A 20,790-nucleotide genomic window follows, 5' to 3' on the forward strand; every position below is an offset into this window, starting at 1 on the left:
CAACTGCTCAAAATTTCTATGTTCCTGACTTGCTGATGAAGTCAATGGTGGTGTAACATAAAATGCTTCTGCTCCCCTGAAGGATTTGAGGAGGAGCCCCGAGTCTCCAATATATCACAAGAGAACATCGGACTTGGGCAGTACGGGGCCCCTCTAAAGTGTTGGGGAATCTGAATTGATCAGGCTCCCATGCACCACAGGGTGTGCAGAGGTATGCATTATGCCCTTGGGATCTATCTTATTCCCTGTTTGTTTGCTTTTTTTAAATTCTGGCAAGAGGCACTTTTATACTCTCTATCACCCCCTAGTGCCAGACGTTCAAAATCTGGGGGCATGTTTAAGAACTCCTAGCACCATTCTAATGCCACATTAGCGTCATTTTTTGTACTCTAATGTGGTGTTAGAAGGCCAAAAACGCTGCACCATATTTAAAAAGTGGCACAATGCATGCATTGCGCCACTTTGTAAACCATTGTGCAACATTATTCCTGCGCCACGCATAATGTATGCAAAAGGGGCGTACCCCAGTTAAGGGGAGAGAAAAAATAGCGCAAGTAAATCTAACATATTTTCTTGCATCATTTTTTCACCACTTTTAATGCCTGCTCAGAGTAAGTGTTAAAAGCGAGCATGCCATTGAATACTAAGGGCCCCTATGTACTCCGTAGAAGTAGCACCGTAGCACCAAACTTTTGGCGCTACTCCTGCAGAGTACATTGATAGCAAAAAACAAATGACGCTATTCACCCCTACCCTGCGCCATGGTGCGCCATATTGTAAATACGGCGCACACATGGTGGTGGTAGGGGGGTGCTAAGGGGCACAAGAAAAGTTGCGTGCAGCGCCAGTTTTCTTAAAAATGCCCCTGGGGATTTTGCGTTCTACAGCAATTTTTTAACATCAGCATACATTGCGTTATCTTTTTGATTTCTATTCCACCATGGTAACATGAAGGATGGGAGTATAAGACTGAAGAACCATCTCAAGAGTATTTCATGAGATAAAACGATGTCAATTTACTTAAGCTCACCCTTTTACAAATTGCAGCCACCAGTGAGTCGTCAGTTGCACGGTATTTTACATGAAATTTATTTCCAAAGAGAGACTCGAGGAAAAAAAGTTAAATGCACAAAAAACTGCTGGCAGCACATGAGATGATTTTGTACAGATGTGCCAGTGCAAAAGTGCATCGTGACACAACAGTACGCCATGCCACCAGCCGGAGTGGGGCACATATGCTTATCTTTAACACAATCTCTTCCTGCTGATGGAGCAATTTAGATGTGTTTACGCTGTTTTACAAATTAGCCTTGCTCCATTGCTATCTCTGTGTTTTAATTCCCCCACAGTAACTGTTTTTCATCGGTAATTGCTCTGGTGTGTTCTTTTGCTCTAATCTTTATGGGGTTTTGGTTTCCTGAGGCTGTTATTTTTTGCTTTGTTAATCTCATTTTGCATCATTCTCCTGCCTCTGCGTAGATGCTTTTGATCAATCCCCCTGTCTATTATCTGAGTGCAGATGCTTCCAATAAACATTTCAGTTTGTCATAAGATTGGAGATGTGATTGATGAGCGACATTAGGCTGGGTGCAGTGGCACTGAAATGAATGTGAACCAGCCACAAAACTTTCAAAACGCTACATCATGTGTGTTGAGAAAGGATTATTCGTCCATAAAAGAGATTAGAATTTAAGATCAAGGCTTGCATTGACTAATACCATTAATACATATTGCACAGATTAGAGGTCTGCTCGGAGAAGTAAATACCACATTAGACTAGAGATTCATGGTGTGCTTGTGAATAAAAGACTAAGGCCCATATTTATACTTTTTGACGCTAAACTGCGCTAACGCAGTTTAGCGTCAAAAAGTTTTGCGCCGTCTAACGCCATTCTGAAGCGCCATGCGGGCGCCGTATTTATGGAATGGCGTTAGACGGCGCAATCAGACCGGCGCTGCCTGGTTTGCGTGGGAAAAAACCACGTAGACCAGACAGCGCCGGCGTAGGGGGAAAATGGCGCATGGGCGTCTTAAAATGGGGCAAGTCAGGTTACGTCGAAAAAATCGTCTTAACCCGACTTGCGCCATTTTTTAACGACGCCCATCCCCCATCAACATGACTCCTATCATTGTAAAGATAGGAGTCATGCCCCCTTGCCCAATGGCCATGCCCAGGGGACTTCTGTCCCCTGGGCATGGTCATTGGGCATAGTGGCATGTAGGGGGGCACAAATAAGGCCCCCCTATGCCACCAAAAAAAAATATAAAAAATAAAAAATTATACTTACCTGAACTTACCTGAATGTCCCTGGGGTGGGTCCCTCCATCCTTGGGGGTCCTCCTGGGGTGGGCAAGGGTGGCAGGGGGGGTCCCTGGGGGCATGGGAGGGCACCTGTGGGCTCATTTTGAGCCCACAGGCCCCTTAACGCCTGCCCTGAGCAGGCGTTAAAAAGTGGCGCAAATGCGCCGTTTTTTGCCACGCCAACTCCCGGGCGTCTCTTTTGCCCGGGAGTATAAATACCACGTAAAGGCCTGGGAGTCATTTTTTAGACGGGAACGCCTCCCTTGCATATCATTAACGCAAGGAAGGGGTTCACGCTAAAAAATGACGCACATTCCGGGAACTTTGGCGCTATTCGCCTCTAACGCCATAGTATAAATATGGCGTTAGTTGGCGTTAGTTTTGCGTCGAAATTGCGTCAAAAAAAACGACGCAATTTCGGCGCAAACGGAGTATAAATATGGCCCTAAGTACTTCAATGAATATTCATTTGAAAAGGGAAGTGGACCGGGGGTCTTTCAGAGCTGGTAATTATTTAGGCAATGTTTACTTCTCTGAAAAGGACAGTGGCTGTGCTGTGCTCTGATGATTGACAACATGGGCCCAATTCTCAATTTCATTTCGATTTTCACCCATATATTTACTCCAGTGTTTGGAGTAAAAGTGCAATTGTTTGTAATTCACAAAAATATCAATACTTCTGGTAAACTACAGCGGTTTCAACTTTCCAGATATGTAAGCATTTACAAATGTGTAAATTTCCTTTCCTGCACAAAAAACAATCATTCCAACAATGCAGACATCCTTGCTCAAGCAATACAGCAGGGGTGCCTTCATTGACACATGGCAGCTATTTGTGCACCAATGCCGGGAACAACGACAGTGACGCAGTATAGAGCAGCAAGTGTGCCCTGTGCTAAAAGCTTGTAAGTGAGGCCCCTAGTGGCAGAAGTATGCACCCTGTCCCAGTAGGGACCACAATCCTAGTCAGGGTAAGTTAGATACACATGCTAAATTAACCCTCTTGTAGCTTGGGGCCGGACAGTCAGGCTTAAGTTAGGAGGCAATATGTGAAGTATTTGTGCAACACTTAAAAACAGGGACACAGTGAAAACACCACAAAAAGACTCCACATCAGTGTAAGAAAATAATGTTTCTTTATCTGGATGAAATAGACTCAAAACAACAAAAATCCAATAAATAGTTCTCAAAACGATACTTAATTTAAGCAGGTATTCAAACGTAGTGAGTAGAACACATGGGCTTCTCTTAGGGTAATTACAGTAATTCTAGTTCAAGTAGGGGATTGGGACGCGGGACTGCCCCAATAGGGAAATTGCAAGATAGGAAAATGGTGTTTCAAAGCCCCTCCCAGCCACCCATGATACACTGAACGACAGCAAAAATCCCACAATCCCACAGTACCTGAGCTCTCACTGGGGCAACAAGAGTGTCAGTCTATTAGGGAGAGGCAGGCCCCCATGGCACTCTCTATGAGCTGAGAGGCACCTGACAGGTGGGTGGACTGAAGGCAGACAGGCCTGGCAGCGATGCAGCAATCTCACTCCCAGCTGGGTCCGCCCTCCTGAGAGCAGCTTCAGCATACACTCCTTCCCAAAGGGAATCCCTGAATGTTACTGCAACGCTGGAAGGTTTTCTTCAGTGGTGCTGTGTCGGCTTACATGCAGATTGGGTGATTACAATCAGTGCAGAGTGTGTGTCGTTGTAGTTGGTACTTGAAGGTCAAACAGCAGGCTCTTGATTCTGTACAGCGTAGTACTTAGGGCCATATTTATACTTTTTGACGCAGTTTTGCGCCAAAAAAATTAGCGCCGGCTAACGCCATTCTGAAGCGCCATGCGGGCGCCGTATTTATTCAATGACGTTAGCCGGTGTGCGTTAAAAAAAACGACGTACACCAGGCAGCGCCGGCGTAGGGGGAAAATGGCGTATGGGCGTCCACAAATGGTGCAAGTCAGGCTGAGGCAAAAAAATCGCCTCAACCCGATTTGTGCCATTTTTTTACGACGCCCAACCCCCATTGAAATGACTCCTGTCTTAGCAAAGACAGGAGTCATGCCCCCTTGCCCAATGGCCATGCCCAGGCGACTTCTGTCCCCTGGGCATGGTCATTGGGCATAGTGGCATGGGCATAGTGGCATGTAGGGGGGCACAAATCAGGCCCCCCTATGCCACAAAAAATAAAAAAATAAAATACTTACCTGAACTTACCTTAATGTCCCTGGGGTGGGTCCCTCCATCCTTGGGTGTCCTCCTGGGGTGGGCAAGAGTGGCAGGGGGTGTCCCTGGGGGCAGGGGAGGGCACCTCTGGGCTCATTCTGAGCCCACAGGTCCCTTAACGCCTGCCCTAACCCAGGCGCTAAAATCCGGCGCTAATGCAGGTTTTTTAGACCCGCCCACTCCCGAGCGTCATTTTTGCCCGGGAGTATAAATACGACGCATATGCATCAGAGTCATTTTTTAAGACGGGAACGCCTACCTTGCATATCATTAACGCAAGGAAGGTGTTCACGCAAAAAAATGACGCTAACTCCATGAACTTTGGCGCTAGACGCGTATAAATATGGAGTTAGTTTTGCGTCGAATTTGCGTCGAAAAAAACGATGCAAATTCGGCGCAAACGGAGTATAAATATGCCCCTTAATTTGGTGAAAACAAAGTCTTTGATGGCCCTGAGACTTCAACAACAGGGGGCAAGCCAAAAAGCCCTTGAAGTTCTTGGGTAGCAAAATGGTTGTAGATGGTGGATTAATTCCTCCCTCACTGCCAGGTGTAGAAGGCAGCAGGCCAATACAGCAGATCAAGTTGCAGAGTGGTAGTCCCTCCTGGCAGCACAGCAATCAGCAAATGCAAAAAGAACAGGTGATGGACGGAATGCGGAACAAATCAAACATTCACACCCAGTCACAGATCTAGGTTTAATCCATCAGTTTTTTCCTGCCATGCCATTCCAGTTTGGACCCACACATTTGCAAGTCAGTCTTGACCCTGCTCCCCATGGGACAGTCCAGCCCAAATTACCAGCCCAGGTCCTCCCTAGACCAGAAACAAGCATCCTAGGACTGGTTTCGAGGTATCACCCCTCATCAGACAAGCTATCTTGAATTTGGTGGCATAGCGAGCAGGAGACCCACGTCTGGGCATACGCTTGTCACTTAGGGCGACAAATGCAAAAAGAACAGATGATGGACAGAATGCGGAACAAATCAAACTTTCACACCAGTCACAGATTGTGGTTTAATCCATCAGTTTTTTTGCTTGCCATGCCATTCTACTTTGGACCCAGCCATATGCAAATCAGTCTTGACCCTACTCCCTATGGGAACAGTCCAGCCCAAACTGCCATGCCAGGTCCTTCCTGGACCAGAAACAAGCATCCTGGGACCGGTTTTGGAGTATCACCCCTCATCAGGTAGGTTAGCTTGAATCTGGTGGTACCGCGAGCATGGGACCCAAGTCTGGGCATACCATTCTCACTTAGGATGACAAATGCAAAAAGAACAGTTGATGTGCGGAATGTGGAACAAATCAAACTTTCACACCAGTCACAGATTGTGGTTTAATCCATCAGTTTTTTTGCTTGCCATGCCATTCTACTTTGGACCCAGCCATATGCAAATTAGTCTTGACCCTACTCCCTATGGGAACAGTCCAGCCCGAACTGCCATGCCAGGTCCTTCCTGGACCAGAAACAAGCATCCTGGGACTGGTTTTGGAGTATCACCCCTCATCAGGTAGGTTAGCTTGAATCTGGTGGTACCGCGAGCATGGGACCCAAGTCTGGGCATACCATTCTCACTTAGGATGACAAATGCAAAAAGAACAGATGATGGACAGAATGCGGAACAATTCAAACTTTCACACCAGTCACAGATTGTGGTTTAATCCATCAGTTTTTTTGCTTGCCATGCCATTCTACTTTGGACCCAGCCATATGCAAATCAGTCTTGACCCTACTCCCTATGGGAACAGTCCAGCCCGAACTGCCATGCCAGGTCCTTCCTGGACCAGAAACAAGCATCCTGGGACCGGTTTTGGAGTATCACCCCTCATCAGGTAGGTTAGCTTGAATCTGGTGGTACCGCGAGCATGGGAACCAAGTCTGGGCATACCATTCTCACTTAGGATGACAAATGCAAAAAGAACAGTTGATGTGCGGAATGTGGAACAATTCAAACATTCATCCCCAGTTACAGATCTGGGTTTAATCCATAATTTTTAGTGTTCACTGTGCTGAGTTTTAGAAGAGTGATCAGTGCACTTAAAACACTGTTCTGATAGTCAGCGTCTATGCTTTAGAAAACTGACTTATGTGACTATATTGGTACCGGTCATAATGTTAGGATGATTTATTCCTCAGTCCTAGTGAAATCCCCGCTGTTGTTGAGCAAGGATATCAGGTTGGTCTATTTGTTGTACTGTTGTAATGGCAATAAGTAAATGTCTGTGAGCCATTGTAACTTCAAGGCGATATTTATTGAAGCTTCATGGTCACTTGGGAGTAGATTCAGCAGTCTCCCGAGTGTGTTTGTGTATTGCTATTTAGATTTAGTACTTGATAAAGTGTATATGCTCTCTTCCTTTTCCTCCTCCCTTTTTAGGTACTAACACTTTTGTCATGTTTTTATTTTTATTTAGATCTAGAATTCAATGCATCAAATGTGAAATAAAGGGTGAATTCATGTTGCATTATATCCTGTTTTCCTGATGTATTGGTCTTCTCTTTTTAAGGTATACAAGTAGGTTGTTAGGTATTTTGGAAGGTAGCATTGAACAGGCTTCCTTGGCATGGTCTCCCCCGTTTTTTTTGCCTCTGGTTCCCATGTTTTGACTGTGTGCTGGACTCTGTTTTTGCTGTACTCTTGTGTAAAATATATGTGCAATTGGCTTTTCCATGATTGGCATGTCTGATTTACAAGTAAGTCCCTAGTAAAGTGCATTAGAGGTGCCCAGGGCCTCTGAATCAAATGCTACTAGTAGACCTGCAGCACTGGTTGTGCCACCCACACGAGTAGCCCTGTAAACATGTCTCAGACCTGCCACTGCAGTGTATGTGTGTGCAGTCTTGCACTGCCAATTTGACCTGGCAAGTGAACCCCCTTGCCAGGCCCAAATCTTCCCTTTTCTGTACATGTAAGACACCCTTAAGGTAGACCCTATGTATCCCCATGGGCAGGGTGCAGTGTATGTTAAAGGTGGGACATGTACTGATGTGTTTTACATGTCCTAACAGTGAAATACTGCCAAATTCGGTTTTCACTGTGCAAGGCCTATCCCTCTCAAAGGTTAACATGGGGCAGCCTTTAAATATTCTTAAAGTGCAGATTCCCTTTGAGAGCAGATCCAAATGTGGAGTTTGCTGTTCCTGAACTCACAATTTAAAATTACGTCTGTTAGTGAAGTTGGTTTTTAGATTGTGAGAGTCAAAATGCCACCTTTAGAAAGTAGGCATTTTCTTGTTTTAACCATTCTGTGACTCTTCCTGTTTGTGGATTCCCTGTCTTGGTCAGACTGACAGTTGGACAGTTTGTAAATCTCCTCTAGACAGTGACACAAAGGGAGCTGGGGTGTTGCCTGCATATCCTAATGAGCCATCTGGGCTGGAGTGGAGGAAGGAGTGGTCACCTACACCTGAATGGGCTGTGCCTGCCCTTACACAATGCAGTCTCCAACCCCCCTTGTGTGTGTCTGGGGCCAGGCCTGGGCAAGGCAGGATCAGAGACTTTCCTTTCAAGTTTGCCTATTTCAAAGTAGTGGACCCAAAACCCCAGACTTTAGATTTCTTCAAGAGCACTTCTGAAACCAAGAGGAACCTCTGCCAAGGAGAAGAGCTGAAGAGCTGAGGAGAAGTGCTGCTCGTGCCTGTGACTCGGGCTATCCTGTAGATGCTGCTTCTGCCAGTGAAAGGGGGCATCCATTGCTGTTGGAGAAACTACACAACACCCGCTTTCCCACGCAACACCCGGATTTCTCATGCATCGTCCCTGGGTGTCAAAGTCATCGTAAACCTGCGTGGATCTGAGGTGTCTTGTGCGGAAATTGACGCATTGCTGTCTTGCGAGGGAGAAAAACAATGCATCACCGACCCGACTGGAGAAGAAACGACACAAACCAGGTACTCTATGTAAAATCAACGTTTCTATTGTTTTCTATAGAGTAAGATTCTTATTCTTTTGAAAATTCATATTTTGTCTTGTGTATGTTCGATTTTCTTTGTTTTGGTCTTGTTTGATCAAGATAAATATTACCTATCTTTCTAAACTGGTGTGGTGTCCATTTTGTAGTGTTTTCACTGTATTACTGTGTTTGTTAGATCAAATACCTCACACATTGCTTCTGAGAGAAGCCTGACTGCTTGTGCCAAGCTACCCAGGGGGTAAGAAGGGCTTATCCAGGTGTGTTTCTCCGTGGGCCTGAATAGAGTGAGGGTCCCTGCTTGGACAGAGTGCAAACTGACTGCCAACCAGAGACCCCATTTCTAACACTGATGATGACCAGGTTGACGTCTGTTTGAACAAGTCAACACAAGCATGGATTATTTATGTTTTTTTGACTTATTGTAGTCTTTGTGCTTCATCTTTCTGACCTATTGTTTCCTTTTTTTGTTCTCTGCTTTATATTGTTTGTGTAAAGTTTGTTAGTGTAATATATGGTGCAAATATTTTTATGTGTAAAGGTTATTATTGATCAATTAATCTTTTTTCTATCACTGTGTGGTGTGGCACCATTTGTTATTGACTTTTTTTTCTTTATTCCTGTTGTTAATATTAGAACTTTTTTAAAGTGGCATTTCTAAAATAGTAATTTAAATTCAACTTTTCCAGTAAAGAGGCTTTATCATTACCAGTCCAAAGATATGAAACATGATTTAGCTACTCAGTTCTGATCAGGAATTACAGCTTAAAAGTATATTAAGGAATTCACATTGATGGCCTGTTAGTTGGCAGAGGTAAACACCCTTGTCCAAGTAGGGACCACAATCCTAGTCAGGGTAAGTCACACACAATTCAAATTATCCTGTGCCCAGTCTCTGGTAGCTTGGCACAGAGCAGTCAGGCTTAACTTAGAAGGCAATGTGTAAGGTATTTGTGCAATAAATCATACAGTAATACAGTGAAAATACCACAAAAATAAATTGCACAGGTTTAGAGAAATATAGAATATTTATGTGGTTAAATTAAGGTCAAAACAATAAAGATTCAATTAGCACAAGTTGAAATATCACTTTTGCTGGTCAAAAAGAGTCTTAAATCAACAGCTGTCTCTTGTTTACGCAAAGTACCCGCTTTGCATAAAACATAACACGCACGGAGTCTGCAGAGGGGGAGATGTGTGGAAAAATAGGGGGTGTGCGTCGGATTTATCTGGCACGGCACAGACGATGCGTCATTTTTTCCCCTCTGCGAGGGGCTTTGCGTCATTTCTGGCGCACAGTCTTGGTTCCTCACTGTGATGCGCAGATCTTCTTGATGCCCAGGAATGATGTGTCGATCTGATGTGGCTTTGCATCGAATTTCCTGTTGCTCGGCAGGCACTGCGTCGATTTTCCACTTTGTGAATCGGCTGCATCGTTCCGGTTCAGCTGTTCGTCGATCCTGTAGGGCCGTGCCTTGAATTTCTAGTCACACGGCAGTTACTGCATCGAATCTTCACTCGGGAATTTGTTCTGTGACGTTCTGGCTCAGCTGTGCAGCGATTTCTTGGTCGCAAAACAGCTGTCCATTGTTTCCGCCAAGCTGTGCATTGATTTTTGACACGCAAGGAGTTTCCTGAAGAGATGAAGTGTTTTTGGCCCTGAGACTTCAGACAACAGGAGGCAAGCTCAATCTAAACCCTTGGAGAGCACTTCTCAGCAAAGTCCGAGGGCAGCAGGGCAACAGCAGGGCAACAGTCCTTCTCAGCAAAGCAATCCAGATGGGCCCTTTGGGCAGCCAGGCAGTTCCTCTTGACAGGTTGCAGGTTCAGGTCCAGAAGTGACAGATTTGGTAGGGTCAGAGACCCAGTTTATACACCCAAAAATGCCTTTGAAATTGGGGAGACTTCAAAGAGTGGTTTTGAAGTGCACAAGTTTCCTTTTCAGTACAGGTCTGCCTGCCAAAGTCCCAGTGGTGTTTGGCAGTCCATTGTGTGAGGGCAGGCCACTAAGCTTTGAAATGTAAGTGTCAGGCCCTCCACCCTTCAAGCCCACGAAGACCCATTCTGTATGCAGATGAGTGAAGGCATGACTGAATACTTGTGTTTGTGGCTGTATGGGTGAAATGCACATGGAAGCTGTCAACCAGCCCAGCCCAGACGTTGATTGGAGACAGGCGGAAAGGCACAGATGGTTTTTAAGTGCAGGGAAATGCTCACTTCCTAAAAGTGGCATTTCTAAAATAGTAATATGAAATCCAACCTCACCAATAAGCAGGATTTTCTATTACCATTCTGGCCATACTAAATATGACCTGGTTACCCCTTTTTGATCAGAATCTACCACTCAAACAGTATATGACGTAGCCCTAATGCTGTCCTATGAAAGGAGCAGGCCTCAAAGTAGTGGTAAAACGAATTTAGGAGTTTCCACTACCAGAACATATATACCACACATGTACATGTCCTACCTTTTACCTACATAGCACCTGCCCTGTGGGTTAGCTAGGGCCTACCTTAGGGGTGACTTATATGTAGAAAAAGGAGAGTTTAAAGGCTTGGCAAGTACTTTTAAATGCCAAGTCGAAGTGACAGTGAAACTGCACACACAGGCCTTATGGTTAAGGGGCTACTTATGTGGGTGGCACAACCAGTGCTGCAGGCCCACTAGTAGCATTCAATTTACAGGCCCTGGACACATGTAGTGCACTTTACTAGTGACTTATATGTAAATCAAATATGCCAATTAGAAATGAACCAATGTTCCCAGGTTTAAGGGAGAGAGCATTTGCACTTTAGCACTGGTTAGCAGTGCTAAAGTGTGCAGCGTCCTAAAACCAGCAAAAACAGTGTCGGAAAAGTGGAGGGAGGCAGGAAAAAAGTTGGGGGATGACCGCCCTAAGGCTGTCAGGTCTAACACGGCCTATGAGACGAGTAGGTCTAACATTAATGAAAAATTACTTTTTAGTTTTTTAATACCAGGGCATGTAAAACATAAGGATACATGTCCTGCCTTTTAAATACACTGTACCCTGACCGGTGGGTCACATGGGGCCTATGTTAGGGGTGCTTTATATGTAATAAAAGGGGAATTTAAGGCTTCACAATGGGTTTTAAATGCCAAGTTGAAGTGACAGTAAAAACTGCATACACAAGCCTCGCAATGTTAGGCCTAAGGCATGGTTAAGGGGCTACTTGTGTTGTTGTTGGCACAATCAGTGCTGCAAGCCGACTTGTAGCATTTAATTTACAGGGCCCATTGAGTGGGTGGGAGATAATGTAACCATGTTTAAGGGAGAGAGGGCAAGCAGTTTACCACTGGTCAGCAGTGGCAAAGTGTGCAGAGTCCTATAGCCTGCAAAAACGAGATCAGAAAAATTGATGGAGGCAGGCAAAACGTTCAGGGAAGACCACCCTAAGGCTGTCAGGTCTAACAGAACATCAATCAAACTTGATGACAGGATAAGAGTCTATGCACACTTATAAAAAGCCTTTGATGTACAATTATGTCATATCAGCAAGAGAACTGTTAGAATATCAGTCACAGTTGGTAAAATGAGGGGAAGCTGCAGAATATTTTTTAACATAGTATCCTAGGCTAATGGAATGCAAATTTGAGCTGTTGGTCACACCACAATGTAAGAGCCGGAGTTGCAAAGCCCTTGAGTTGCCCTTGTGTCACACAAGGTGACACAAGCAACACAAAGGCAAGTGAGATTTACTAAGCCACACAAAGCCACCTTGGCATGACTTAGTAAATCCAGAGTAACGTAAGGTAGTGCAAGTCTCTGCCTTACAATATTCTGCACTGTGAAGGTGTTCCATGGGCCAGACACAGGTGTTTCCATCCATCCACCCATGGATTTTGGTGCATTCCTAGATTTACAATGACTTGTAAAACTGAAAATGCAACAAAATGGTATGCTTTCCCAACAGAGGCGTGACAAGGAGAAATATGTAATATTTCTCCTTGTTATTTCCACTTTCCATGAATGCTGCATTCTACAGCACACATAGAAAGAGGGATAAGCCTCAAAGGATTATATTTGTGCAGAAAGTGTCGCTTCCTGCATGAAACAATCCTGCCTTTAATGCAAGAACCTTTCCACCATGGTGCAATGGGGGCCTGCATTGGTGCTAGGAATCACTCAGTGCACTAGTGCATGGAGAGAGCAGGAATGTGTCATATCTTAGTACACCCAGCTCTCTCCCTGTCACACAGCTTAGCACAGCAAGTTGTCATGATGTGTTGCGTTGAGTGACTGTATGATAATTCTGTCTCCTTGTCTCCTGAAGGTTCCAAAAGGTTGAGAATTTGCAGTCGGTCAAGCCTTAGTCAGTTTGTGGCTAAATCCTAAGCCAGATTGGCACCCTACACAGGTGAGTGGTAAGTTACTGTCCTGAACTAACAAGACTGAAGGCCTGATTATGACCTGATTACGACCTTGGCAGAGGGAATTACTCCATCACAAACGTGATAGGTATCCCGTCCGCCATATTACAAGTTCCATAGGGTATAATGGAACTTGTAATACACGGGCGGTATGTCTGTCATGTTTGTGACAGAGTAATCCCCTCCACCAAGGTCATAATCAGGCCCTGATAGAGGACTACATTACCAGCTTCTCTGCCCTCTGCGAGTTGAATGCTCCATTGTTGATTTTAGAGACCTTTCCTGTTCCAATTGTTCCTACAGGGGGTACTCAGCCAACTGCTCTATTTTACTGACTAACGCAATTATCCATGAAATTTTAATAGAATACAAGGGCTTGATTTTGCTCTGAAATATCAACATCTAATGATTAAGTGAAAGTAATATAACTTGTCTTGGCCAGAGACAAGCATGTTTTGTGCATTATGCATGATTTCTTTCATATAGCTAATAGTGATTCTGCATTGTTCTATTACAAGTAGCAGGATGTGGACCAGGCGTGTAGATTGGGCTGTAAAAATGAGTGCTTAAAATTCATCAGAGCGAATCCTTCTTGGATCCCTGAAGCTGGGACGTCAACCTGCCTCAAGGTGTTTTCCTTTCATTCTTTTGCAGTTCACTAGAACATGACAATAGAGGGCTGTGATCTTCTTGACTGAGCTCCAACAGGCAGCACTAATTAGATACATGCAAGTGCACTCCGCCGTTTGGACTGGTTAATTAGCCATATGTTGAAGCACATTTTGTTAGGTAAATATTATGTTTGCAGAGCTGGCGCCTCAAACTGTGAAACAATAGACCGTTCCAATAGCCCTGAAGGGACATTTGAAGGAGATAAAATGTAGAAAGTTGGGAAAGAGTTGAAATGAGAATTATTTTAGGTTATATATTTGGTTGGTACAGGTGCATGCATTTATTTGATTTTCAGGCTATTTTCAGGATCTTTTAATGAGGCAATTTTCTGTTTCGTCAAATGCAGTTTGCATAAATATCTGTTGCTCCTGCGTTTAACAAAAAACAAAATGTCACCTGATCTTCACATAGAGAGTTATTTTGTCTCTTTCTTGGGTATTTACCTCTGAGATCCAACTCGTCTAAAAGTGGCCACACTGTTAGACCTGGCATCCTTAGCGTGGTTTCCCCTGTCTTTTTTGCCTATGCTTCTTATGTTTTGACTGGTTGCTAGACTTTGATTTTGCTGGTTTTGGAACTCTGGGCACTTTACCGCTGCTGACCAGTGCTAAAGTGCAAGTGCTCTCTGTGTAAATGGTGTGCATGGCTTTTGCATGATTGACATATTTGATTCACTAGTAAGTCCCTAGTAAAGTGCACTAGAGGTAACTAGTGCCTGTAAATCAAATGCTAATAGTGGGCCTGCAGCCCTGTTTGTGACACTCACATCAGTAGCCCTGTAAACATGTCTCAGACATGCCACTGCGGTGTCTGTGTGTGCAGTTTTATACTACCAAGTCAACCTGGCAAGTGTACCCACTTGCCAGGCCCAAACCTTCCCTTTTTATACATGTAAGGCACCACTACGGTAGGCCCTCTGTAGGCCCCTGGGCAGGGTGCAGTGTATGTTAAAGGTGGGACATGTACTGGTGTGTTTCTAAATGTCCTAACAGTGAAATACTGGCAAATTCGTTTTTCACTGCTGCAAGGCCAATCTCTCTGATATGTTAACATGGGGGCTGCCTTTAAATAACTTGTAAGTGCAGTTTCTCTTTGGGAGCAGATAGAGTTTGGGGTCCCTAAACTCACAAGTTAAAAACACATCTTTTGGTAAAGTTGGTTTTTAAATTGTCAGTTTGAAAATGCCACTTTTAGAAAGAGGGCATTTTCTTGCTTAAACCATTCTGTGACTCTGCCTGCTTGTGTATTCCCTAACGGGGTCAGACTGACAGTTGGGCTGTATTTGAATATCCACTAGACAGTGACACATAGGGAGCTGGGTGTAGCCTACATATCCTGATGGGCCATCTGTGCTAAAGTGGAGGGAGCAGCTAACACTTACACCGGTCTCCAGTTTCCAACCCCTTGGTGTGAGTCTGGAGTCAGGCCTGGGCAAGGCAGGATCTTGTGAACAACAAGGACTTTCCTTTGAAGTTTGCCAACTTCAAAGGCAGAAAGGGGTATACGTAATGGACCCAAACCCCCAGATTTTTAGATTACTTCTGGGCTCAAAATGAACCTCTGCCAAGGAGAAGAGCTGAAGACCTGGAGGAGGAGTACTGTTCCTTTGCCTGTGACTGACTGTGCTCTGCTGGGTTGGCCTGCAGTTGCTGCTTTTGCCTAAAGAGGACAAAGACTGGACATTGTGGTATATTCCTACTTGTGAAGTGTCTCCAAGGGCTTGGACTGAGCTTGCCTCCTGTTTTGATGTCTCAGGGCCATCAAATACTTCCTCCACCAGCACTTGGACTCTACTAAGACTCCTCCCCTGCCAAATTGTGCCCTATCCTGTCTATGGGCCCACCTGCATTGTGACTCACAAATTGATGCACAACCTGCATTGCAGCTGGGAAATCAACGCATCACCTGCAGAGCAGCTGGAAAATGATGCAACACCCGCTCGCAGCTGCTGAAAACAAAGCAATCCCCATGCAGCATGGTACTCTATCACCGCGTGGCTGGATTTCGCACACATCGTCACTGGGAAACAAAATCAACGTGAACCTGCCTGGACCTGAGGAACCCGTCCAAAAATCGACTCATCACGCTCTTGCAGGAGAGAAAAACGATCCATCACCTACCTGACTGGAGAAGAAACGATTTACGGCCTCACTTGTGAGTAAGGAATCAATGCATCACTGATTTATTGCGATGCATGCTCGCCTGTGCAGCTTTATTTTTATGCAAACCAGGTACTTTGTGTAACATCAACGCATCCATTGTTTTCTATGGAGTAAAACTCTTTTTTATTTAAAATTCATAAATTTACTTGTGTATGTTGGATTTTTGTCATTTGGTCTTGTTTGATTTAGATAAATATTGGCTATTTTTCTAAACTGGTGAGGTGTTCTTTTTGTAGTGCTTTCATTGTATTACTTTGTGTGTTGATACCAATACTTTACACATTGCCTTTGAGATAAGCCTGACTGCTTGTGCCAAGCTACCAAGGGGGAGAGCATGGGTTATCTTACATGTGTATCTCCATTGCCCTGACTAGAGTGAGGGTCCCTGCTTGGACAGAGTGCAAACTAACTGCCAACCGGAGACTACTTTTCTAACACACACTATGAAATAATGTACCTTTTTTGCTAAAACGCAATTTTTAAACCTCATTCCAAAATCTAGAAATCAGATTTTCATATTGATGCTGATAACTACTTTGATGGAAAGGATACCCTGTCAATATCAAATGTCAAAAGCTATGCCACGGAGACTGATTGATCCATCACAGGAATACTGATTCATGTAAAAGAGGAAGAGGATGTCCTAATCCCAAGGAAAAAAGCTAACCTACATGCATTATTGCCAGTGTTAGGCGCTAGGTGAAGTTAACAGTGCATTTCAATGTGTGTGTAGGCACTTAAAGTAGCAGTGCAGTCTGCTCTTCTTCCATCATTCTTTTTCCTTACTGTGTAGGGTACACAGAGTCCATCAGTATGTTTAAACAATTATGTTAGAGTGAAAGAAAGTGGTTGTCAATTCACTTAGCTGGATTTCTGATAAAAAGAGGTATCACAGACTGAAAAAATGCAAGTTCCATGTTTTCTGTACAGGAATTGACCGTAAACATCAACAAAAAAATATAGTAATTTTTTCACCATGAAAGATTTCATAAGATAATTTTTGTGGTCTTTGGTCCTCCTCTTTTACAAATATTAAACCGGCACCTGAAGAATACAAGTTATTTCTCTCAGAATGGTAAATAACAAAGAGACTTGGGGAAACAAGGTCTAATTCTACATGTTTTACCCCTTCTGCAATAAAGCCCAACAGACTTCGCCAAATGGCCCTTGATTTTATCCAAAGAATCAATGCTAGCTACATGGCTGGTCATCACCCAAGAGGAAACCACTACCACAAAGCTGTTACAGTCTATTTTTCAAAACAACAAAGTATCCGTTTGTCCATGAACAAGTAACCCACAGAGCTGAAATAGCGCGGTGGGATGTCTTGAAAAACAGGGAAGCAAAAGGTTATCCTTTTTATATACAACCCTCACTCACTCACTAGTAATGGTGACATACTTCATCATTGGGTTCATCCTTGCTGCTGAAAGCCAGGATGGGCTCAACAGTATTTGGAGCTCTTTGTGTAAATACTCTTTTCTTGTGACCATGGATTGATAATATTATCACAAGTGAGTCATCCACACCTTTATTTCTGTCATTTATCTATACTGCCTTTATTTATTTATATCCTCTTTAATCCTGTAAAATAAATCAACATTAGTTCAATCTGTGAATCAAGTATTTATAACCTTCGGTATGACAATGAAAATACCAAGCACAATGCCAAAAGAATAAAAGTGCATTGTAAAGCAGAAATAATGGTGTCCTTCAAGTACAAAAATTAAGCGAAATTGTCTAGCAAAATGTTCAGTACAAAACCGTAAAAGCAAAATTTAAGAAACTGGAATATTAGTTCATGAGGGTGAGAACCCACCCCAAATATTACTGAAAATTCTTGTCAGGGTGAACCACAAACGTTACTAAATAAACATGTGCTTAACTCTCTGGTAAATTGCCACATAGCAGTCAGGCTTAACTTAGAGGCAATGTGTGAACTATTTATGTATTACTTAAATAGAAATAAAGTGAAAGCACAACACAAAAAAAACCATCCAATTTAATAAAATAGACAATATTTTAATACATGAAATGATACATAACTAGAAAAATTCAATACGTAGAATCAGAGAAATTAATTTTTAACGTTTTATTTTAAAAATACTACTGAAAAGCATAAAACGCAACCACAGTTATTTGGTCATGCTAAATCAGGTCAAAGTCAAAGGTTAAGGCTGACCTGGATGGAACAGGGGTTGAATCCAGGGAACAATTTAGTCCAAGTAGAAAGATTACCTTTGGACTTAGAAACTTTTCTGGGTGTCATGTCTCTCTAAGTGGGGTAAATCAGCAAGCTAAGGTTGACTGGCTATTCAATGTCAATGAATATGGCTTTGACAATGATCACATTTTTCATTGATTCCACAGACAGAAAGTTAGCAGTTTGGGGAGAGGAGAAATACACTGCAACACCAGTGAAAGATCCAAGACCTGGGGTGCACAAATTGGGGGTTAGGACCTCACTCCAGAAGGAGGCAGCGGCAGGGTTCAGGACATGTCCAGCTCGAACTTGTCAGCTGGTCTGTTGCAAAAAGTTCAAACAGGAATTCAGCCAACTGAAACTTGGAGTCAATTCTGGTGTCTTGATTTCAAGGCAACCTATTCCAGTCTTCCTTCAGTTTCTTTAGACAGCAAGGTGTTCCTTCTTCTGATCCTTCACAGGTCCAGAGTATTCTGAGAAGAGATCTGTGGGGGACACTTGTATGTCCAGTGCCAGCCTGTGAGTGGAGGGCAAGTCTTTGTACATCCCCTAAACAAATACTGGTCAGCTCCATACTACCTCTGGGTTCGGTATCAGCCTGACTAGAGAGAAAAGGGGAGGTGGACCTAGGTGTGGGCTTTGTCTGTCAGTGACAAGGTAGGTATTCTTTTGACCTTAGGATGAGGCTAGGCACAGCCCATCCTGTCAAGGTAGGAGTCCCCCTACCTACTCCCTGTGGCCTAATCCACCGTCTCGGAGAAATACACATCTCACCACAGGACCCATAAGGAGTCAGGTGACTGCTGGGCATTGGCAAAAAAGCATTTTGGTTTTAGGTAGGAAAATGAAAGATTTCAAAGAGTGTCATTTCTAAAATAACAATGTGATATTCAACTTGACAATTCAGTTAGATTTAAATTTCTATCACAAACAATTCCTGAACCATTTTTCTAGATACTCTCAAGTTGAGAGTCAGTCTTGCCACAGTGAAACAGAGCTTTGCAGGTTTTTTATTGCCAGAGCTTTGCAGGTTTTTTATTGCCAGGGCATGTAACCCATAAATTATGTCTTACTTCTCAAATACTGTGTACCCTGCCTCATGGGAATTTAGGGGCTACTTTAGGTTTGACTTAGAATTAAAAAAAGAAGGTTTAGGCCTAGTAAAATATTTTTGCCAGGTTGAAATGGCAGTTTTAAAACAGCACACCCAGTGTGCAATGGCAGACCTGGGGACATGTTTTACAGTACTATTTTAGTGGGTGCGACAATAAGTGCTGAAGCCCACTAGTAGTATTTAATTTAAGACCATGAGTACATGTACTACCACATACTAGGGATTTATGAGTACATTAAAGATGTCAATTAGGTATATGCAAATTAAAACTTTCTTGATGTGTTCGGCAGGGTTGTGTGTTAGCACCTTTGTTATTTATAATATATATTAATATGTTAAACCCCTATCTAAACGAAGTCTGCATAGATATTCCTCGGATTGATGGAACACCAGTGCCAATTTTGCTCTAGGCAGGTGATGGGATCTTGCTAGCCTGTACACCTAAAGCATTGCACTCATTAGTGATTGCTTTCACCCAGCTCATGGCCGACCTCGAACTTTGCACTCATTTTACAAAATCATACATCATGGCATGTGGCCCCAAAAGAATCAATGTCTCCTCAATGGTAGTGGGTGATTAGCACCTGGAAAGAACTGATAGCTTTTCCTGTCTGGTGATCCTGTTTGATTCCTTGGGCACCTAACATATCGTTTTGAATGGTTAAAACCTTCCTAAGCAGTAGGGTATCTTTTCAACATCCTGTGCTTATCAGTAGGGTGGTCTTTGTTGTTGTTCTTGCACATGCATAAAACTCAATGTGTCCCAATCACAACCTATATCTCTAAGATTTGAGACTTCACAAATAGTGCTGTTATTCAGGTGGAAGAAAATTGTTTTTGCAGAAAGATTCTGTCTACTCCGACTTCCCCCTCACTATATATGTCACATGGAGCTTTGACTTAATAATATAGAGGACAGTATTAAAACTAGGATGTTTTCTGTAGATTTCCATACGACGGGATGAGGAAGCAGGTCTGAATCAACTTATAATTAGAGATTGATTAGCATGTGATAAGAGTCTCAGCATAACTTGGCTTGCCCGTGTCAAGGAAACTTCCTATGGCCTGGGCAATTTGCAACTTTTTGTTGACCTTAGTTTTTGTTGGCTTGTGGATAAAAAGATATTGAGAGACCAGATGCTAATTTGTGCACAAGCCCACAGGTTGTCTAAGGAAATTAATAAATCATCTGTTTCAGCCTACCTATGTCTGAGGCCTTCGCATGCCTTGGCGAACTATTTGATTATTTTGATTATTACATGCAGCAGATGGATAAGCTCACTTTTGTTCCATTTCAGGGACTAAACTATTGCAGATGTGCTATGTTTCCTGTTAGCTCACTTCAAAGCAGCTACAGCTCATTATTTTCCATGTGATCAATCAAACAATCAATCAAATAGCATTTATAGAGCACTGCTGATCACCCACGAGGGTATCCGGGTGCTGAGAACATAGCTGCTAAGAGGCTCATTTGAACCACCAGGTCTTGAATCCTTTGCTGAATTCTAGGAGAGGGAAAGAGGCCAGTAGGTGAAGGAAGAGGTAATTTTTGGATTTTGCTGCAAGACAGGAGTGTCCACTGCTCTTTGGCAGATGTGGTGGGTGTGTGAGGGGGAGAGGGAGCGGAGTGCAGGTATCTAGAGGGCTGCTGGAAGTTCAGGCCGTGGCTGATGTGTGCTGTCCTTGATTGTGAAGGGCCTTGTAGGTGTGGATCAGCATCTTAAATTGACATCTATTGTGAATGTGGAGCCAGTTTTTTGAGGTATGGAGTGGTGTGGGTCTGTTTGGGGAAGTTGAGGATGAGTCAGGATG

This window comes from Pleurodeles waltl, chromosome 3_1, assembly GCF_031143425.1.
Source record: "Pleurodeles waltl isolate 20211129_DDA chromosome 3_1, aPleWal1.hap1.20221129, whole genome shotgun sequence".
In the NCBI taxonomy this organism is placed as follows: domain Eukaryota; kingdom Metazoa; phylum Chordata; class Amphibia; order Caudata; family Salamandridae; genus Pleurodeles; species Pleurodeles waltl.